Source organism: Trematomus bernacchii, unplaced genomic scaffold (assembly GCF_902827165.1).
Source record: "Trematomus bernacchii unplaced genomic scaffold, fTreBer1.1, whole genome shotgun sequence".
Lineage (NCBI taxonomy): Eukaryota > Metazoa > Chordata > Actinopteri > Perciformes > Nototheniidae > Trematomus > Trematomus bernacchii.
Window position 1 is genome coordinate 111,625 of NW_022987595.1, and position 24,036 is coordinate 135,660.

General features: G+C 43.3%; 1 pseudogene; it reads left to right on the forward strand.

Annotated features, from left to right (window-relative positions):
- Positions 1–5,665: 5,665 nt before the first annotated feature.
- On the forward strand, positions 5,666–11,040 carry LOC117482465 (annotated as a pseudogene).
- The last annotated feature ends 12,996 nt before the right edge of the window (positions 11,041–24,036 follow it).

The following is a 24,036-nucleotide window of genomic DNA, read 5'->3' on the forward strand; positions in this document are numbered from 1 at the left end:
TCTGCTGAACTGTATAAGGAACGCATTGCAGTGCAGGTGGAATATGACTCTCTGGCATCCATCTACATAGAGGACCTTCATCTGAGATCTAGGCAGACCCATTATGAACATGGGGAGCGGGCCAGTAAATTACTCTCCCATCAATTAAGGCAGTCGGCTGCAGACAGTTTAATTGCGGAAATTGGAACGGTAAATGGGGACACCATTTCAGATCAAAGGGGCATTAATGATCAATTTAAGAGTTTCTATGAAGATCTTTATTCATCAGAAGTCTCGGATGACTCTCTGACAGCTAACTTTCTAAAGGACCTTAAGCTTCCAACACTGGATCCTGACGATGTCTCGGCTTTAGAGGGGGACATTTCTAATGAGGAGATAAATCGCGCTATTAAAAGTATGAAAAGTGGTAAAGCCCCGGGACCGGACGGCTTCCCTATTGAATTCTATAAAAAATTTGCCGGCAAACTGACGCCTGTGCTGCGCGAAGTATATGCAGAGGCACTCCAGCAGAGTTCACTGCCCCCCACATTAGCTCAGGCGGTGATAACAGTCATCCTTAAAAAGGGCAAAGATCCAGCAAAATGCGACTCTTACAGACCAGTAAGTCTAGTCTGTTGTGATAACAAAATTCTCTCCAAAGCTTTAGCTCTGCGCCTTGAGACTGTTCTGCATAGAATCATCCACCCGGACCAAACAGGGTTTGTAAAAGGCCGACAGTCTTTTGGGAATCTTCGGCGCCTATATAATATAATTTACTCAAATCCAGGACTCTCTCCAGAGGCCCTCATCTCTCTAGACGCACACAAAGCCTTTGATCGCATTGAATTTGACTACCTATTTGCAACTCTTGCTAAATTTGGCATCGGCCCATGCTTTATCTCCTGGATAAAGGTCCTCTACTCTGCACCTCAGGCAGCAGTTCGCACTAATAATATAATTTCAAAATACTTCCGGCTTCAACGGGGCACAAGGCAGGGATGCCCCCTGTCCCCCCTCTTGTTTGATATAGCCATAGAACCGTTAGCAGCTGCGCTCAGGAATCGGTCAAATTTTACAGGCATTGAGCGGGGAGGCTATACGCATAAGCTGTCTTTGTATGCGGACGATGTTTTACTGTACTGCTCCGACCCGCTTAGGTCCATTCCGGCTGCACTCGATGTAATCACCTCTTTCGGGAAGGCGTCTGGGTATAAGGTCAACATGACCAAGAGTGTACTCTTCCCCATCAATGAGACTGCGGCCAAGCTTTCATTTAGCGAACTCCCCTTTAAAGTGGCCATTGACTCTTTCACCTACCTGGGAGTGTGTGTGACACAGGACTTTAAAACCCTGTTTAAAAAGAACCTGCAACCAGCTCTGGACAAGGTTAATGAGGACCTAAAGCGCTGGGCGTCGCTCCCTATTTCGTTGGCGGGCAGGGTGAACACCATTAAAATGGTTATTATGCCACGTATGCTGTATTATTTTCAGTCAATTCCTGTTTTTCTCCCTAAAAAGTTTTTTAAAGACCTGGACAAATATATTTCCACTTTTATCTGGAATAAGAAAATTCCCCGTCTGCGTAAGGCATTTCTTGAGAAAAGAAAGTCAGAGGGGGGTCTTGCACTGCCTAATTTTTTACACTACTACTGGGCTGCCAATATCCATAAAATGGCATTTTGGATGAGTCATTTCCGGGAAGGGGGCGGTCCTATTTGGTCTAGCATGGAACAACACTCGTGTGAACCACTGGCCCCTGCCTCCCTGATGTGTGCTCCTTTACCACTTAGTAGAAAATATCACTCGAACAACCCTGTGGTCAATAGCTCTCTTAGGATATGGTCACAGTTCAGGAGGCATTTTGGATATAGACAAACTATCTCCTTCATCCCCATAGTTCGCAATCCGGCTTTCAAACCAGCCCTGATAGACTCCGCTTTCCACCTGTGGTCCCGGAAGGAACTTAAGTGTGTTGCTGATCTGTTCTACGAAGGGGTATTCACATCCTTTGAACATTTAGTTAAAGAATATGACATCCCAAGGAATCATTATTTTAGATATTTACAAATTCGCGATTTTACAAGAAAACAATTTCCCTCCTTCCCGGCCGCCCCACCTGGTGGATGGATGGAAGACTGCCTGGGCCTTAAACCTTGTCAGGGAGGCTATATCTCAAAGCTATATAATATTATTCAAGAAATCTCTAGCCCTTCTCTTAACCACCTTAAGGGTGCCTGGGAAGAAGAAATGGGCATAGAACTAACCGATGAGACCTGGCGGTCTGCGACTGAGAACATACATAAATCCTCCGTCTGTGTGAGGCATGGAGTACTTCAATTTAAAGTGTTCCATCTAGAGATGTCCCGATCCGATCACGTGATCGGGGATCGGAGCCGATCACGTGATTTTCAAAAGATCGGAATCGGGAGAAAAAAATCGGGGATCGGGAATTTTTTTTTTTTTTTTTTTTTTTTTTATAAAATATTTTTCTTTTATTTAATGTTACAAAACAAAAATGACCATGTTCACATCTTAAAGTCATCCTGAGGCCTTAGTTTTGGTTTAAAATTACACAACATCATGTATGTGTTGCTTCTTTTGGGCTTGTTTTCATAGACCTGGTTGCTTATTTCTCTCAAATCTGGCAACAGAGTGGGCGCAGTGTCTAATAGTAGCAGTAAGCTAACGAGAGGCTACGTTCAGCTGGTGACTCGGGAGTCGGGACAGAGAAAATGTCAGGAGTTTGGAAGTATTATAAAATTGAAAGCGAAGGCAGTGTAACAGCCAGATGCAATGTTTGCAAGGCGGAGGTTCCGCGTGGTGGAAAGAACAGAGCTACGTTCAACACGACCAATCTAATACAAACACCAACAACAACACGACGAGTACACAGCGGCCACTCAGGTAACGGCACTGAAACAACCGACACTTTCAGAGACTTTTAAAAGGAAAGAGAAACTACCCCAGAACAGTGAAAAGGCCAAAAAAATAACAGCCAAGATAGCGGAATTCATCGCGTTGGATGACCAGCCGTTATCTGTTACCTTTTTTCTCTCTTAATGCATTGCATAAAGATCGGATCGGGAAAAATCGGTATCGGCAGATTGTCAAAATCAAATGATCGGAATCGGATCGGGAGCAAAAAAAGGTGATCGGGACATCCCTAGTTCCATCGATTACATCTGTGCAGGAGCAGGCTTGCCAGGCTGTACCCTGATGTTGATCCTACATGCCAGAGGTGTCATTGTGCCACGGCTACCCTATTGCACATGTTTTTCTCCTGTCAGTCCATTGCCCCATTTTGGTCTTCTATATTTGAAACTTTTTCATTGATGTATGGCCAGAACATACAACCAAATCCCATAATAGCTGTGTTTGGAGTAGCCCCTGAGGGGGTCTCCCTCTCTAATTGCCAGTCACACTCACTTGCGTTTGCAACCCTTCTTGCCCGCCGTCTAATCCTCCTCAAATGGAAAGACCGGACTCCACCATCTCATGCCCACTGGGTGAGGGATGTGATGGCACATTTGCAGCTGGAGGAGCTGAGGTATCGTAGCCAGGGATGTGTTAACAAATACTACAAGATCTGGCAGCCTTTCCTTGACTATTTTAACAAACTCCCCTGTGCCAATCTGACTGCATGAAGCCCCCCCCCTTCCCTTTTAATTTACTGTTTATTTTATTGGATTGTATTATTTATTTTATTTCTTTAAGTGCATCTGTGGGTGTGTATGAATATGTATATATATATTATGTGTATGTGCTTACACAGTATATGTACTGCAATGACATTTTTATTTGTGGTACAAATGTAATTCAATTCAATTGTATGATTACACATCTGCATTTTTATGTGCCCTGTTCTGTTTTGATATAAGTGAAAATCAATAAAGAAAGGTGAAATAAAAAGAGCCTGTTGTACATGTTCCCACGAGGAAGTCCCGGTAGCATGTTACCAAAGTAAAACCAAGCCCCCAGGAAGTGCACCGGACTCAGATGAAAATATTCATGCTGGCCAAACGGCGGTACTACACTTCCTTTTGGTTGCCAGGCCCAGAAACACTTTTTCCCCATTGACTTACATGGGGAAAGAGTGGTCTGTAAATCGTTGGATAATTTTTTTTAAACTAAATAAACTACCCAGTATGAACACTTGTATAGCCCTTATTAAAAACATTCGTTCCTCAAGTTGTAAAAATGTGCTAATAACGTTATTCTGAGAGTTATTTCCCTCTGCATTATGAACGCGCATCCAACCCACGGGACCGCGCCGCCCGGCACGTTCATGTTACGTGTTCAGCACTACATGCGTTTATCTTTATCCATGGATGCACAATAAGAACGGACCCATATCGCCTTACTGCGAGCCCACGGAGCTGTAATAATGGATATATTGCACATGTTTGCTGTAATTCATAATTTGTAAAATATTATACTACATGGGCTGTATGATTAAATCTTGTACAGTAAATGTTGTATTAAATAAAGTTAATATTACCGACGTAGATTAACGTCCCTGCAGCTTCTTATTGCACTAAGAAGCTTATTGCACTGTAATTCTGCAATTCTTTCATGCTAAATGAAGCTCTGTTGCTTGGATATCACTAGATCCTGTTACAGCGTAATATAAAAGTACATAACGATTGATGTGTAAATTAGCATAATTACTAGCTAACCGCTAGCTGCTAACTGCCGCCTCGTTAATATCAAATCTATCATAATAACAAACCATTACCATGCTGTCATGAACGTACGGTGCTGTTACGTGTACGCAAATTGACGTGCTTGATGTGAACGAGCATTTTGGGGGGCATGGTTAAAGTTGCGCATGCGCTATGAGCGCACATACGGGTACTTCTCAGGCATGCCGGGTAATCTGTGACGTTTCATTCTCTCAAAAGTTGGGCCATTTTATCATCATGCGCGAATGAGCAACTCTCATAGGAATGAATGAGGCCCCGCCTCCCACGCTGTATCCAGTTCTTATTATACATCCATGAGTAAAACCAGTTAAATCTACTCCTATGTTGTGGACATACAATTATTGATCACAAGATACAACATATTATTGGCGACGAGGATTAAGAAGAGGATTAAGACAAGGATCAATACGGGATCAAAGAGGACATGCCGAACGGACTGGTTAGCACCTTACATGCAGGTTTGGGTCGTTAGCGGCAGCTAGCTCAAATTATTAGCAAAGTCTGCGGGTGGAGGAGAGGATTCATTGACACACAATGGCAATGATTGGCACGCTGGCACCTTTTGATGCAAAAAATCAGAAGTGAGAAGAATACTGTGAGGTATTGGAACAGTTTTTTGAGGCTAATGAAATTGAAAATGGAGACAGACAAAGAGCCATATTAATAAGTGTTGTGGGATCATCAACATACAGCCTTATGAAAAACCTCCTCAGTCCGGATAAGCCCAAGGATAAGACTTACACACAACTTGTGGAACTGCTAAAAAATCACTTTGACCCAAAGCCTAGTGAAATTGTGCAAAGGTACAAGTTTGACTCCCGCAACCGTGAGCCCAATGAGTCAGTAATGGAATACGTGGCTGAGCTGCGTCGGTTAGCGCAGGATTGCAACTACGGTAACACTTTGCAGCAGAGGTTGAGAGACAGGATCGTCTGTGGAATAAATGAAGATTGGATTCAGAGACGACTCTTATCAGAAGCGGATTTAACATTTGAAAAAGCATTATCAATTGCTGTGGCGTCAGAGACTGCAAATAAAAATGCACAGGAGATACAAAGCCAAGGGGCCACAGCTAAATGCTTCAAAATGGATAAAAAGCCACAGGAGGCTTATGCACACAGAGAACCTACCAAAGAGTGTTACAGATGCAAGGGAACCCAGCATGAAGCAGCAGACTGTAAGTTTAAACAAGAGACATGTCATGCATGTGGTAAAATAGGACACATTGCCAGAGCTTGTCGTAGTAGATCTACACAGAATGGAAACAGCAACAAAAATGCAGACCCAAAGAGAGAAAGGAGGCAAACCACATATCACCGTTCTCATAAAGTACAAGAGCAACGGAGCCAAAGTGATAGCTCAGAAGAAGATACATTCTTACTGAATAAGATGAGGTTCAGATTGGGACGCATGAGTGAAGTGCACCTGAGACGAGTAGACCCATACATGGTTGAAGTGAAGCTGGATAGTACGTTTGTTAACTTTGAGATAGACACTGGCTGTAGTCTCACAATAATGAATGAACAGACATTTCAAAGACTATGGAAAGACACAAAAAGTCCATGTTTGAGACCAACCAAAATCCACATCGAGTCTTATACAGGTGACCCTGTTAATGTGGTCGGAGCTGCCCTTGTTAAAGTGAAATACAAACATCAAAGGCGGTACTTGCCCCTCATTGTGGTTAAAGGGGACGGCCCCAGCCTGCTGGGAAGAGGCTGGCTGGAGGAAATACATCTGAGTTGGAAAGAAATCAAGCTCAGACACAAATCAGACCGATTACAAGAACAGTACAACGATGGAGCGAGGAGTCAGATGAGGCACTGCAGGATTGCTTTGCATCCACGGATTGGAGTGTGTTTGAGGACAATAACATCAACACACACACGGACACTGTCATCTGCTACATTGGGAAATGCATCGATGACGTGGTACCGAAGGTTTCTGTACGGACATTCCCAAATCAAAAGCCATGGGTAAACTCCGATGTGCGCTGCAAGCTGAGAGCGCGCACTATCGCGCACACAGCGGGAGATTTGGAGGAGTACAGGAAGTCTAGGTATGATCTCCGGAGAGCAATTAAAAATGCAAAGAGACAGTACAAAGAGAAGGTGGAATCTGACTTCAAAGGCTGTAACACTAGGAATATGTGGGCGGGACTAAGGACAATGACTGACTACAAAGGAGCAGCGGGGGGTGCTGCGGGAGTGTCTGCGTGCGCATCTCTCCCAGATGAGCTGAACAGTTTTTTTTGCACGCTTTGAGAGCAGCCGGGCTGTGGAGGTACAGAGGGACCAGGAGCTACACTGCCCTTTTGTTTTAAATAGGGCAGATGTGTGTAAATCCTTTAAAAGGGTTAACCCACACAAGGCTCCTGGACCTGATGGCATCCCTGGCCGTGTTCTCAGGGTGTGTGCAGTTCAGCTGGCAGAGGTGTTCACAGACATCTTCAACAGGTCCCTGCTGCAGTCTGTAGTCCCCACATGTCTTAAACACCCCACCATCGTTCCTGTCCCCAAAAAGACAATCATCACCTGCCCCAACGACTACCGCCCAGTAGCACTCACCTCCACCGTAATGAAGTGCTTTGAGCGGTTAGTCAAATCATTCATCACCTCCTCCCTCCCTGAATCTCTGGACCCCCTGCAGTTTGCCTACAGAGCAAACAGGTCCACTGACGACGCCATAGCCCTCACCCTCCACACTGCCCTCTCACGCCTGGACCCGAAGAACAGGAACACATATGTGAGAATGCTGTTCATTGACTACAGTTCAGCATTCAATACCATTGTGCCCTCCAAGCTGGCCATCAAGCTCAGAGACCTCGGGCTCAACAGCGCCCTCTGTGACTGGATCCTGAACTTCCTGACGGGCAGACCCCAGGCAGTGCGGGTGGGAAACATCACATCCTCCACCCTGATTCTAAACACCGGTGCCCCTCAAGGCTGCGTGCTCAGCCCTCTCCTCTACTCCCTGTTCACCCACGACTGCGTGGCCACACACAGCTCCAACACCATCGTGAAGTTTGCTGATGACACGACCGTCATCGGCCAGATCACAGACGATGACGAGACGGCGTACAGAGAGGAGGTCGAAAACCTGACATCTTGGTGCCAGGATAACAACCTCCATCTCAACATCAGCAAAACAAAGGAGCTGATTGTGGATTACAGGAAGCAGCAGGGAGAGGGACACGCCCCCATCGCCATCAATGGGACTACGGTGGAGAGAGTCAAAAGCTTCAGGTTCCTTGGGGTCCACATCACTGAGGACCTGACATGGTCTCTTCACACCACCACCATCACCAAGAAAGCTCGACAGCGGCTCTTCTTCCTCCGCAGGTTGAGGAGGTTCAAAATGGACTCCAGGATACTCTGCAACTTCTACAGGTGCACGATAGAGAGTATCCTGACTGGCAGCATGACGGCCTGGTACGGCAGCTGCACCGACCTCGATCGTAAGGCTTTACAGAGGGTGGTGAAAACTGCACAGCACATCACCAGGACGGAGCTGCCATCCATGGAGGACCTTTACTCCCAGCGGCTCAGGAAGAAATCACTACGGATTATCAAAGACCCCCATCACCCCAGCCACAAACTGTTCTTTCCGTTGCCGTCTGGCAGACGTTACCGCAGCATCCTAGCAAGGACAAGAAGATTCGGAGACAGTTTCTTCCCGCGGGCAGTGAGACTGTTAAAAAATTGAACTGTTGAAACAACATCAAACATTCATCTGCTACTCAGTAGTATGTATCTAATACCTAATATATATATATATCATTCCAATAACTTGTATATAGACTCTATTGCACTATTCCACATCATAACTTTATTTCATTTTATAACTATTATTATTTTTGTATTGCTCATGCTCTTATTGTTATTATGTTATGTTGCATTGTTAGAGAAGCCTGTGACTTAAGATTTTCAACTACATAATTACTCTGTAACTATGTCAGATTGACAATAAAGAACCTTGAAATCCCGAGTCCTGAAACACCTGAAGACAGAGGACAAATCGCTGCAGCAAGTACTGAGCAAACATGAAAATGTCTTCAAAGAGGATCTTGGCACACTGAAAGGTATGAAAGCTACCATCCATGTAAAGGCTGATGCAGTCCCTCGTTTCTTCCGTCCGAGGTCTGTCCCGTACGCCATGCGCACCAAAGTAGATGAAGAAATAGACAGATTGTTGAAAGAAGGAGTAATCTCACCTGTTAAACATGCAGAATGGGCAGCACCAGTGGTTCCAATACTGAAGCCTGTTGGGACAGTAAGGCTATGTGGAGACTACAAGCTCACTGTAAATACAGTTTCCTCACTTGAACAATACCCCGAATGGAAGACCTGTTTGCAGCACTGACAGGAGGAAAACAGTTCACAAAGTTGGACATGAGTCATGCATACCAGCAAATACTCATGGATGATGAATCAAAGAAATACTTAACAGTGAATACGCACAGAGGCTTATTCACATACAACAGACTGCCTTTTGGAGTAGCATCAGCCCCAGCTATATTTCAGAGGACAATGGAAGGTCTCCTGCGAGGCATTCCTTTTGTGGCAGTGTATTTAGATGACATCCTGGTGAGCGGTGTGGATGAGGAAGACCATCTGCAGAACCTCGAGACAGTGTTGGCAAAGCTGGAGGAGGCAGGATTGCGTCTGAGAAGGAGCAAGTGCACTTTCCTGGAAGAGGAAGTGGAATATCTGGGACATCGAGTGGACGCACAGGGACTTCACCCTATGGAAAAGAAAGTCAAAGCCATCATGGAGGCTCCCAACCCCACAAATGTTACTGAACTCAAGTCGTACTTAGGTTTGCTAAATTACTATAACACATTTCTGCCAAACTTAGCTACACTATTGGCACCACTGCGTGAGCTCCTGCGACAAGATGTGCGATGGACATGGCAAAAGAAACAGGAAGAGGCTTTTAAAAAATCAAAGGCCCTGTTAAACTCAGCAGAAGTGTTGGTGCATTACTCTGCTGACCGAGAGTTAATTATGTCATGTGATGCGTCACCTTACGGGGTGGGGGCTGTTTTATCACACGTAATGGATGATGGAACTGAACGTCCTTTGGGGTTCATGTCGCGTACCCTAGCGCCTGCTGAAAAGAATTACTCACAGCTGGACAAAGAAGGCTTAGCAGTTATATTTGCAATCAAGAAATTCCACAAGTACTTGTATGGTCGAACTTTCACCATCTATACAGATCACAAGCCACTGATCTCTCTCTTCAACGAAAAGAAACCCATTCCACAGATGGGTTCCCCTAGAGTTCAGAGATGGGCAGTGCACCTGAGTGCCTATGAGTATCACATTGTGTACAAACCAGGAAAGAACAACGCTAATGCGGACGCATTAAGCAGACTGCCGCTGTCGGAAGATGTGCGAGAGAGTGAGACCGCAGAACAAGTGCTCATGATTGATCTTCTGGATGACACACTCGTGGACACAGCCAAAATAAAACACTGGACAGATAAGGATGTAATATTGTCTCAAGTTCATGGTTATGTCCTGTCGGGATGGCCTTCAGAGACTGAGGCTCCTATCAAGCCGTATCATCAGAGGAGAGAAGAACTGAGTGTGAGGGATGGCTGCGTGCTCTGGGGAGCCAGAGTCATCATACCAAACAAAGGCAGGGAAAATATATTGAAAGTACTGCACCAAACACATTCCGGCATGTCAAAGATGAAAGGTCTGGCTAGATCTTATGTATGGTGGCCGGGGATGGACCAGGATGTAGAAAAGGAAGTGCAGTCTTGTGAGGAGTGCCAAAAGCACCACAAGTCACCACCATCAGCACCATTACATCCCTGGGAGTGGCCGGAGTCTCCCTGGACGAGAATTCATGTGGACTATGCAGGCCCTTTCCTGGGAGAGATGTTTCTACTGATAGTGGATGCTCACTCAAAATGGATGGATATTTATCCAGTGAAGTCAGCTACATCACAGGTGACCATTGAAAAGCTGCGTCAGAGTTTCAGTGTTTTTGGACTGCCAAAAATGTTGGTGTCAGACAACGGAACCTGTTTCACAAGTGCTGAATTTGAGACTTTCATGAAACAAAATGGCATCCGCCATGTGAGGTCAGCACCATTTCACCCGTCTTCTAATGGGCTGGCAGAGAGGGCGGTCCAAACCTTCAAAGGGGGGATGAAAAAGATGAAAGGTGAAACATTGCAAACTAGACTGTCAAGGTTTCTGTTCAGTTACCGCATCACACCTCACGCGACCACAGGCGTGTCGCCTGCAGAGTTGATGATGTCAAGGAGACTCAGATCTGCATTAGACCTGAGGCCTGTACTACGAAGCCGGATTTTCCTAACCTGGATATGTTTGAGTTAGCCGGTTGGCCCAATCCAAAACATACGCGCTCTCGCTAAACTGTACTACGACGCTGGTTATCAAGTGGATCGCTCAAGCCAGCCGTGTCCTATCTAGTTAGGTGCGCGTTCACATGAAAGGGGTGGTATTTGGAGCATTCGACCAATCTCAAACATGGACAAGCGTACTGACAGCGCAGCGTCATACTTCCTGAATGAAAAGTGAACTTTAATATTAGTCAAATATGAAGAAGTTAAACTTTAAACATCCATGACTTAAACACTTTATCCAGGATAAAAGCCACATAGCTGCACCTGCAAGGTGAATACAGCTGGTAACAGAAAAAGCGTTTGAATGCGTACATTAACAGGTTTATAATATCACTGCCCCGTATAAGACACGAGTGGATCTGACTTTAATTACATTTGACTCGAGTGTTTTGTCAACTTAATGTGTTGCTTAAAATAATACTTCTGCATAAAGTATGTGACACTGTGTGTTGCACGGCCAGATACGGCTCAAGAAGCTGACTCAGATAAGGAAATATATGATACATTATGATGTGATATGATATGAATGATAATGGGACACATCGACGTCTGCACTCACAGTGCCGCGGACTGTACTTAATGTTAAGGAATAATTCTTCTAGATATCTAACCTTTTGCTCTGTGACGTTTTATGATCTACTCTGACGTCTGTTATCTCCTTTAAGGAAAGGCATTGGTGCCATATGTGTTGTTGTCACCAGTTTGTGACCGGTCAACTTGTCTGGCACGAATGGTACTTGTTGTGAGAACGCTGAGGCACTTCCTTATCGGTGTTTGTGGACTCTAAGATGTGAAATCTTTGAGGCCATGAGTGTCGGACGCAGGTGGTTCAGTGTTCCCAGCTGTTTAGTCTACTCCTTCAGAGATGTTGATTTCTCTCTGTGAACCAGTTAAAAGGTCTAACATAGAGAGAGGCTCTTCAGAATTGACGTGGCAACTCTACCGTGTGGTCAGAACCTCTGACTCTTTGATTTGTGATGTGAATCCTCCGGCCGAATACTCTGAATAAACCCATCAGTGTTTGACATCAAAGCTCCAACTCTCACCGTGTCTCCTTCCTGAGTCGGTGACTCCATGCATTGCTACACAGAAGTTTCGTCCACAAATTGGCGTTGTCGGCAGGATACCAACAGATCTTCAGAAACTGGTAAGTGTGATTTCAAATCTACATTTGGACATTGCCTTACCAGAATCTGTGATTGACGGTATCCTAAAATTATCTGTGAAGCTAAGCGGCTGCGTTTCGTTTTGGTTAATGAACATTTGGGGCTAGTAACCCCAGGGGATCATCCAGGGACTCTGTCTTGGCTGGTTCCCTCTGTGTGTGCTGCTCGGGACGTATGTGCCGTGCAGGCATACACGGAGATGTTTAAAAAGACCTTAATGAGGGCAGCAGTAAAGTGGAACTTCTGTGTGAAATCAAAATAGAGATTTGTAGTGAACAAATCGCAGAGATTCCGGGGGTTTCAGCGGCCAACACTAGCAGTTAACACAAGCAGCCAGAGATATTACCCCCAGCGCCTCTAAAAAAAACACGGCTCCAGCTGCGGCTCCGGGGGATGTGTGTAAAATACCTCCCCGTATCTGCATGAGCTGGTGAAGTGAACTCAGAGGGAGAAAATCACAGCTTTTGTCTATAGCTTTAACTCACACCACCGCCGTCTCTAGTAAAAACGAGACGGTTTAAAAGCACTCTCGTGGCTTGTGGCCGTTTACGACGTGCTGGCAAGTGCGAGGTGCGTGCATTACCTGATGCGCCACAGCTCCCTACATTGCTGGAGGAGCTGGTGCCGGTCCGGGGTGCATACATAAAATTATAGGCTAATTGATCACGGGTGGGCAGTGGCATGCAAGTGTAGAACAAAACTGTGTTTCATCGTTGTGATGAACATGATGGCGTGTGTATAGTGGCGTGTGTATAGGCTGGTCGAGTAGGACTACAGTTAACTGTGTAGTTTCGGATAGAAAGGGTAGAGGAGAAAAAAGTCTATGTGCTCCTGATCGGGGGGGCATAGCACCACTAGAACAGGGATAGTAGGGGTCGCAAGAGGATAAGCTAGTTATTGCTCTTGGACGGTCTTCAGGCACCGATCTAGGACTTGTATACACCCTCTGAAACCTCTTTAATCCGGACTAAATTGAGCTGGATGAACTTTGCTGTCGCGCTGGTGTTTATTATGAGTTCATGTTTGTTCGTCTAATTGCAGTGTGGTTTTTCTTGTACTAACCGCCGTCTTGTGTATGTTTTGTAACAACTAATAATGAATCAGTCCATAGCCAGGGTAAAATAAACTAAGCTTTAGTTAACTCACCAAAAGTAAATGACTTGAGAAAAATAAATAATATATAGTGTTTTGCAAAATTCTGGTAGTATAGATGTGCTGCAAAATGAAAATAAATAGCAAAAGAGTGTTTGTATGTCCTGCATCTGAGTGTGCAGAGGAAATGTAAACAAGGAGCACACTGTTCAGGGTGTGCGCTGTAGGTGTAAGAAGAAGAGAAGATTATATTACTTTAAGAATACATTCTTAAATTGTATTGCTGGTATGTTAAGATATGTTTGTGACCTTTTATAAACCCTATGCCCCGTCCTGCACCCTGAGACCCTCAGAGGCATCACTGCTGGTCGTAAAGACCTGCCTGAGGAGGTCAGGGTGGCAAAATCTGTCTGCTGTTTTAGGTCAATGTTGTATTCTTTGTTTCATTTATTCTTAAATCTATGTATTGTATGGTAATAATGAAAAAAAACGTAATGTATTGAACACATTCCGAAACAAAGCTGATAAGACAGAACTAGACTCAGACATAATACAAATTATTGTTGAAACATTTTGCGCTGTTGCTGCAAAATGGAAACTTTGTTGATTATCTGTTCCAACTGGCCACTGGATTCAGATAATTAATATAAGTTGAAGTTTTAATTACAGTTTTAAATATAGTTTAACATTCTTTATTAAACTGCTTCAAATGATTTCTCGTATCAACCAATTGGTCTCCATAGACATTACTACAATTATAATAGTTGTTAAACTACTGACAAGTTTTCTGAAACCGAGCTTATGAACAAAAGAGTAAAGGTCGCTGGTTAAGCCAGGATCAATATATTTGTTGACGTTTTCATTACAGTGTGCATAATAAATGTGTTAAATTAATTGAGCAATTCTTTAAAAAGTATAATGTTGCAATCTCTTCACAATAAGTAATTACAGTTAAAAAAAGTAGATGTTTTCCAAGGGCCTCTCCTTCACAGCCCTACACTTTAAATCATGAGACTTTCAAATCATAACAGACAGAGATCGGTATCACTTTGTGTTGCAAGCCAAATCCATGTAAAGGTTCTACTTGAGCCCAATTTAAATACCATAAAGAAAGTATTGAACCCAGCTCAAGCTAAATGTCAAATGTATTTAATTAAGGTGTAAGTGTTTTGATTTATTTAAAATGTTCTAATCTAGCTTCTTTCGAGTTCAGTCTAAGCAACAAATTGTTTCTCATAACATTCTCACTGCTGTCCCAAATGTTTTAACCTTGGGCAGACAAGCTGTTCACACACCCACACACTTTGGATAAGTAGTCACCTTATCCACATTGTAAATTGTTGCCTTCTTTACAGTTATTAGTAATTTAAGATTAATTATTAAATGAAATGTGGTACATAAGATAAAATAAATAAAATAACTTTGACTTGATCATTTTGTTCACAAACATTAGACCTGTCCTCTAATCTCTACTAGAATAAGATAAGTGTGCATGTTTGGATGTTTTAACACTCCTGTAATGTACCTAATCTTGATATCCTTTTCATTACAGAGCTGGGAAAATGGTGTATTGATTAGATTCTGATCCGTGCACGTCCAATTTTGACTGACTTTAGTTCTAATGTTAATTTGACTTCAACCCATAAGTAATTATTTAAATTAACTCTAAATTTCACATGATGATGGATTAGTGTTCCACATTTCTTCCACTAATTTGTTTTACAATTAGGCCAAAGGTAAAGAGAGACATTGATGACCTTGTGTCCCTTTTGTTAGTACGTGGTTCCATTTTGTCTATGGCCATGGACGGCTTCACTAAAAGTCACCCAGTTCTGCCCTGCTGCAGTCCGGCTGAGTGCAGTCACAGAGATGCTATGGCTGCTCTACATGACATTAATGGTGTGGTCCGAGTATGGACACCATTTCCTGCTCCCAGAGAGAATGACACTCCTCAAACTGAACATTACAGCCGTTGATACTGTCTCACATGGGTCTGCTCCCCCCCACTGAGCCATGAACTGAAAGCATGACATCTGCTATGAACACTTGGAAGCCTCCCTGTCACACCAGCACCAACCCTTGGGTCAGTCAGATGAGACTAACGGCTTCACTTAGGGCATTTGGTTCAGATACATGACTCTCGTTACCGCAGAGTGGGTTGGGTTTTTAAGGCTATTCATACTGCTATGATGCCTGTAAGTTGGCGAGCTGGTAAAAGCCCCTACTATTGTTTCAAATAGGCCTAATGTTACTCTGATCCGGTTACTTATGTTGTGGCAGATATTTAAGTAAGCTTTCTTAACGCTAATGTTATAATAGTCAGATTGCTCTGAAGATGGGAGGGGATATTCTATTAATTTTCACGTTCACACAGTCAGTTGATTTTTGCCGGCCGTCTTTCCTGCAACGGCAGTTTTTCTGTATTTCCTCTATCAATAATATGACTTGATCGCTTTAAACTCCGCACACACGGAGCTCTGATTGGTCAGCAGGCGGTGCTTTCACTGAGTTAATCTCTTAGCCTGCAACCTAACCTCCTCCCGGGGAGGTTAGCCGCTCAGCATAAGTTACCATGGAGATTTAGCCCGCTAAAAAGAGAACCAGCGTCGTAGGACCGGAAAGCCCGAGTTTTCCCTGAAGTCAGCCGGCTAAGCAAAAATCCGGCTTCGTAGTACAGGCCTCTGCTCCTGCCAGATGTGAAAACAAGAGTGCAGCAAAAAACAACTAAAACAGAAACAGTCCCATGACACAAACAGGAAACTGAGAAGTTTCTCACCTGGGGATAAAGTGTTCATCAGAAACTACTCTTATGGACCTAAATGGATCGCTGCGGTCATCGAGAGCTCATCAGGTCCAGTGTCATATTCAGTGATCATTGGAAGTGGTCAAGTCGTGAAGCGGCATGTGGATCAAGTAAGAGCCAGATTAACAGACACCGTGCCCTTAGAGCCGGTGCTGGACTCCAACAGAGACACTGTGGTTCCAGTGACAATCGAGCAAGAAGGACCTCCTGCAAGTGAGCCAGTGGTTCTGTGTACTCCGGTCCCGCCGGACTTGCCTGCTACACCCGTGGTGAGACGATCAGAGTGCGAGAGACAGCCACCTGTATACCTGAAAGACTTTGTTAAATAGATCAAGAGATGTTCCATTAATAGAGCAGCATAGTTCTCTGATCTCACTTTAAGGAAAGGTTTAGAGTGTTAATCTTTGAAAGTGAAATGGTTTATGCCAGTACCTCGAAATGTTGTGTAACGGGAGTATGTTATACCCCCACCTTCGGGAAGTATTGTTAGCTTAAAGGGGGGGAAATGTGGTATCTTACCTTGTGTTATTATTACATGTTATTGCATTTGTCCAGCAGGGGGCAAACTCACTCTTGGTATTAAAAAGAGCCTGTTGTACATGGATGTTACCAAAGTAAAACCAGTTAAATCTACTCCTATGTTGTGGACATACAATTATTGATCACAAGATACAACACTGGAAAAACATTGATTGTGACATTTTGAAAAAAAAAATCTATTTATGAGAAAAAGGCTAATTCTAAGAAAAAAGGCATATTTGGACAAAAAAAGTCAAATTCTGAGAAAAACACAAATTTGAGATGCATTGTGGGACATGTCGTTTATGGGCAACGTGCTTCTGTAAAGTAGCATGTAACCGTATAATAAACATATTATATTCTTTGCAAGCTCTTGTGGGGCCACATAAAATGAAGACGCGGGCCGGATTTGGCCCCCGGGCCTTGAGTTTGACACCCCTGGTCTAAAGTGTTATTAATGTGATAATAAAGTGCGACTGAAGAGTTTAAAGTGTTAATGGAGAGTAAAGGGAACAGACCTGCTCTGTGTATCCGAAGCTGAGGCTGTAAAACAGCGTCCAGTAGTTTCTGGAGTCTCTTGTTCTCCTCTTTGGAAAGAGACAGCTCCTCCTCGAGCATTTGGACTTTACTCATGTTTCCTAGATCACCTTTCCCTGCAGACTCCGTTAAACACACCGTTTCTCTCTCCATCAAACTCTCAATCTGACTAGTGTTGCTAACGTGTTTCCAGCTAGCATGCTAAGCTAGCTCCTATAGTCCGAGGTAAACGCTCCAGAAAAGAGAGCACAGAGTCCATTCGGAGGTTTATCCAGACACACAGATGATGGATCAGTAGTGCTGGAGCTCACACACACTTTCTCAGGAACACAGAGAGAGAACCGTAGCGACGAGACGCCACATGGATCCAGGTTCTTCTTCTTCTTCTTCTTCTTCTTCTTCTTCTTCTCCTTCTCCTTCTTCTCCTTCTCCTTCTCCTTCTCCTTCTCCTTCTCCTTCTCCTTCTCCTTCTCCTTCTCCTTCTCCTTCTCCTTCTCTCGGTTTTTGGCGGATTGCAAACAACTTTAAGGTGCATACCGCCACCTACTGTACAAGAGTGTGTATCACCATATCATCCTATCACCATATGTGGAATTATACCACTGTATTTACGTTGTTTAAAATTATTCCAATCAATCCTGTTTCACTCAAATACTTAAGAATGGCCTTTCCTGGTAGCTCTTACCCCCTCACCTTCTGTTCTCAGTGTCCCCATCAGGCTCCACTCCCTTCCTGCCTCTCTGACCCTGTCTCTTAGTTGTTCCCTCTCTGTTTTCTACATGTTGCAGTGTAATACGATGTGTTCCACATTTTCTTTCACTCCACACCCCCTGCATTTTTCAACTTTGCTTTTTTCCTTTTCCTTTTTTCCGTTTAATCCTGTATGATCCAGTCAGAGTCTAGTGATATGAACCCAGATACCATCATGCATCACACAGTTAAGCAGAGGACACCAAGATGTTCTCAACCCTCCAAGTTGGTCTGCATTTAGATTGAACATTTCCGAGTTGAATTTGGATATAAAGTGTTTTAGTTCTTTGTGATCCAGGAAAAACCTCTTTAGTAGGTGAGAGTCTCTTGAGATTTCCAATGAATTGGATTTTTTATACACATAATGTCTGACCTGTAAATATTTTTAGAAGTCTGTATTTTGTAAATGGTAATTCAAATGTTGTAAGTCTTCCACTGTCAAATAGATCATTGTGATAATACCTGCTCTTTGCTAGGGTCTAACATCTGGTCTTAAGCTTCTTCCATGACCACTAAGCATTAGTTATCAAAAGATTCTGCTTAGCAACGGGGGTAATTCGTTCATTGTCTTAGAGCAGATTGACAGGAGAAACTCCTTACATGTTTAACACTAAATCCTGTACTTTCTACTTCTTACATTTTCAAAACCAACCTGTTACTTTAGTTTGAATCTGCATTTGGTGGAGGGATCATTATTATTTCGAAACATTGAGAGCCTATCTTTTGGTGGCTATGTCCCAACATTGAGACTAATCACTCAAACATGATAAGCGCTATTATACTGTACATGTTCCCTTTTTTTAACAAAGCCTTTTGGGAAGAGGCGTTTGAGGCTCTTAGAAAAGAAATCAAACGCATCACAATTCATGCCATCTTGACTTTTGTCTTGCAGGTTTCACTTCACTATCTAAGAAGAAAACCCTTCAAATGATATATGTTTAAAAGTCATTACACACTGAACTATCTTTAATGCACTTCTCTCTAAAACCTTGGATGAAAGGACCCTACACACTTTGAGATAATCAGACATAGTTATTGACTGCGGCGCTACGACGTGTAGAAAATCCTTCTTTGATTCAGTTCAACTTTAGAGAGCGTGGGATAAGAGGGTCAGAAAGAGGATGAGGGCCACATGGGGACATTTTATTTTAAATTGAAATGATTTTGATCTTTTATTCAGAGGAAACTTTTCTGAATTCTGACTTTACTCTGAGATCTAGGAATATATACATGTTTTAATTGATTGTAATGCAAATCTCAGAACTCTGAAACACAGAAGAGGATTAGGACCACATGTGGATTCACTTTTTGGATCTGACCTGTTGAGATCTCCAAATCAGGTTGAATACTTAAAACGAAAGTTAGTTATAATCAAATATAATCAATTATATTCTTGTATAACCCACAATGAAAATGCTTCATATTTTATGATGTTCTATATTTACAGTATAAACAAAAAGCAAGTGGTTTGTTAAGTTGAGTGTGTAAGGCCTGTAATGGTTTATGGGTGTCACTGATAAGAGAAGAGGCAGTTTCTTCCCTCTCCCCTCACAGCGGTACACAGGGAGGGGGGCTCCTGACTTAAGGAGAAATACATTGAGGCCCCAAAAGGGTGGTTATGTCATAGCCGAGAATAATATTTTGCAAGTCCTGCAGAGTAGGGGTCATGTCCTTTTTACACAAACATGGGAAGGTGTGTCTTATGCCAGAGCCATAGAATATGTCTGGTCATGTCCAGTTCTTTACATCAGAGGCCATGCCCAGTTTCCACAAATATGGGTATGGAGGAGGTGTCTTTGGGTTTTTCTATCCTGTTTTCGAGCATAAAGACACTGGCAGATGAGGAGGAACTTTCTTTTTGGAGAGAGGGAGAGAGGGGGGGGGATCCCCTGGTATATTGGCTCTCGGTAACGCTCTCTCCCTCAGAGCTGGGTTTTTGCTCTCGGTAAGGTTCTCTCGAACTTGGTAACTATTGCGTAAATCTATGGGTGTGTGAATGTTAGTACCCACCATCTGTGTTTGGGAAATAGGTATGTGTTTGTGAATGAAACTCCCCGCCATCTGTGCGAAAACTAGGTTAAACTTCCCGCCATCTGTGCGAAAACTAGGTTAAACTTCCCGCCATCTGTGCGAAAACTAGGTTAAACTTCCCGCCATCTGTGCGAAAACTAGGTTAAACTTCCCGCCATCTGTGCGAAAACTAGGTTAAACTTCCCGCCATCTGTGCGAAAACTAGGTTAAACTTCCCGCCATCTGTGCGAAAACTAGGTTAAACTTCCCGCCATCTGTGCGGAAAAAAGGTAAACTGCCCCAGCATGATTGGGAAATAGGTATGTGTTTGTGAATGTTAGTTCCCGCCATCTGTGTCGGAAAAAAGTTATGGAATTGATGTGAACTGATTTGGTGAAAGAAAGTTTGAATGTGCTTTTTATTAACAACGGTCTTTTATGAGGAAAAGCCTCTAAATTCTATCGGGAGATTTTAAATGTCACAACTGAATTGGGCAGTTGAAGTTACAATTTTGGTAATAAATGTAAAACTGTGATTTAAAGTTTCATATTAGAACATGATCACAGCATGATAGGTTTAGTATGATTATAATGTTGTAACGAGAGAAGGCAAAAACCCTGTATTAGTTTGGACCTATTTTTCTTCAAATAAACTGATCCCACCTTTTGGATTGGGACAACTTAAAAGACATCTGCGCTCTCCTCTCCTGCTTGAAAGGTAAGATCGCACCCTGCCACACTCACACTTAGGTAGGGCCACACCTCATTTACTGATATCAAAGTCCTTCGGGATTGCTTAAACAGATTTAGGGGGTTGTCTGAATTGAAACAGCAGTTAATTGAACCTGGTTCTTCGGGGAGTTAATAGAGGTGAGATCTTGCTGATCGTTGGTGGATCTGAGCCAAGCAGTAAACTTACATAGACTCAATAACTTCGGTTAGGTCAATTAGGAGGTCTGAGTAATTTAAGTTCGGAATAAATTATATCGGATGACTCCCGACTCTTACATGGCGCCCAACGTGGGGCTCTGTGAGAAGTTGTACTTCTACAGAGTTAAAATACAAGAACCAAAACGGCCTACTGACAAAAGTCGATGAGCACAAATCAGCGAAATACAGGCTGAAAGTCTTGTTAAAATACCTACCCAAATCCTAGAATATATTTATACCTAAAAGTGTAGTAATTAAAGTTGATACTATTGCACCGGGCTGAGGGTTATATTATATCGGATATTGCTGTCTGTTAAAGAAGCTAAAAGTAGGCTTTTCTTCCCCTAGCCAAACTGGGAAGCCCCTGTGGTCCCTAATGCACAGGTTTGGTGGCTAGTAGTTATTAGTAAAGTCAGCCGTAGGAGCACTGCTCAGTACCTGTCCAATTACTTTGAAACTTATAGGTAGGACTTGACAAAGAGCTGCGGTTAGAATTTTTGCGTTAAAACATAACGTGGTGAAGAGTTAATAGGATATTTAATAAAGATAAACCATAGGTCTAAAAGGGTTCCTTGGCTGTTGGAAAAGCTCGAAGCTCGATACATAACCCTCTTAGTTGAGGTATCCGCATGCACTAGCTGAATCCAGGAGAGTAACCTAGAACCAAGTGACGGTATAGTCGGACTGATCATCCGGTGTGAGTAAGAGCCTAGGAACTTGCATGTGTATAAAAGAGTGAACTTAAACCCTTAAAAAATGGCAGATGAGGTTAGAACGCAGTTTTTTAATGACTCAGAGCCAGCAACAGATTGGGAGGGATACACAGAAGCTAGATCCGGACCTTCTGCCCCCCCTGGTCAGCTTAGCCCAGACCCACGGGCGTACCGCGACCTAAATACGTTCCTGTTAGACTACCGTTTAGACAGAGAGCAACAAGCAGGTGGTATAATGTCTGAGACCCTACCTCCACCCTACGGAGATGATAGCTCACAAATGCCACTTATGAGTATCCCATCTAATACTCCTAAAAGAAAACACATTGTTAGACCTGATATTCAGGGCAAAGGAATGTTGGAAATAATAATGGCAGATATTGAAAATCTTAAACTGGATCAACCAACCATGTTAGTGAACCCTGCTAATATGGAGCTAAAACATGTAGGATGAATAGCAGCAGCTCTGGCAAAGAGAATAGGTCCTAGCATGCAAGCACAGAGCGATAATATGATAAGGACTATTAAACTGACCCCTTTTGGAAATGGGATTTTCCGTTACACAACAGAAGACTCAATTCAGGCCTTAAAGAACGCTTTACAAACAAGTCAGGGAGAGTTAATGTGGTGCTATGTTGCTCATGAGGGAGCTTACACTTTTGGGAAGAGATCTCCCCCTTTCTCTGCTCCTGAGGTGCTGCAGACTCACAGCAGCACACAGGGTCAAAGACAGGCATGACCTCTGGAGAGGAAGAACATCTAAATCTGAACAGACCACAGAGCGACCCATTCAAAGGTTTTATGGCCTCAACACAGAGAGGAAGATCTGGAGATTGTAAGGAACTCTCCCAAACCAGGCTACCCACCCCCACCCCATCACAAGGGGAAGAGTTTTGCTCTCACCAATAAATAAATCAACTCTTAACCAAGTCAGATTTCAAATAGCCATAGCTCCAGTTGTTAAGAAAAGAGGGAGATTCAAAAAGTTATCCTTTTATTACAAAGGGAAACAATGAAACCCTTACAGAAAACCGCTGCTCCCAAAATAACTCTGTTTACAGATGGGAGTCTGCGAAAAGGTGACCAAGCAGCCACTTGGGCCTTTATAATAAAAACTAATTCAGGTGAATTACTTTGCAAAGAAAAAGGTGTGATTCCGGGTACAGCACAGTTGAGGGTCTTCTTTTTGCTAAAAAACGTAAAATAACACACATCCGTATTGTTACCGATAGTGATTATTGTTACAAAGCAGGTAAAGAAGAGCTTGATTATTGGGAACAAAGGCAGTTTACCAATGTGAAAGGTGAAGCGCTGACACATGCCCATCAATGGAGTCTTATTGCAGAGTTAAGGGCGGGCATGTACCTAGAATGGAATCATGTTCGTAGCCATACAGATAAGATCGATGTTGACTATCAGGGAAATAGAGAAGTTGATGCACTTGCTCAAAGCAGGAGATGAGTTAACCACCTGACTGCCATATTTCCTAGTATATGGAAAAAGGGTGGAAGCATTCATGTACCTCCTGAAGAAGCTCCTCAGGTTGTGCTCGAATTACACGGCAGTTTAGGCCATGTGGGCCTAGTTTGGATGAGAAAATATTGTCTCAACAATAAAATCCTCATACCAAAGCTGTGATTGCACTTACAACACACACGGTCAACATGTCATCAATGTGCAGAGGTGGATGGGTTCAAGAAAGTTCATCCTGAACATTAACCACTAATCAGTTTTAGTGCTGACATAGCAGGTCCTTTTCCGACCCGTACTCCCAGTGGGAACAAGTATTTCCTTGTGATCTGTGATAATGGAGGGAGTCATAAACATGTTTATCCTCTGACCAGAGCAACAGGGAACACAGTGTCTTCTAGAATGGCGGAACATATAAGTAATTTTCCTAAAACTGAGAGAATAAGAATGGATAATGCAACTCACTTTAAAAATGAGAACGTTTTGTCACTCTTGCAGGATAATGGAATCACACCTATCTGGTCGTTACCATATACGTCTCAGGCGTTAGAGCAGCCAAAGAGTGGAGTATAAAAAACTGTAAAACATATTGGGACATTCCAATCAATTTGACCAGGCTGAATATATTCCTATGTATGGAAAAGTTACCTAGGGCAAAGGTCAGGTCATATCTAACTATCACACCTTTTCCGTTTAAATTCAGAAATCGTGTATGGGTGACTAGAAAGGGGCGAAGTCCAGAAAGAGGTGAGCTTAAAACTAAATTAGAAGGTTTGGATACAGTGACGTCAATCTCAGGGAACGTAGTTTCACTCCAAAAGAGAGGACCGGTTCACCCAAGCCAACTGAGTTTAGAATCCAGACAGGAATATGACTGCGGCCTACCCAATCCACTATTGATGCTATCAGTCTCACATCACATGACATGTTTTGCGCACACACATGTGGCAGTAATGTGCTTTCTTCCACAGGAGAGGATGGCT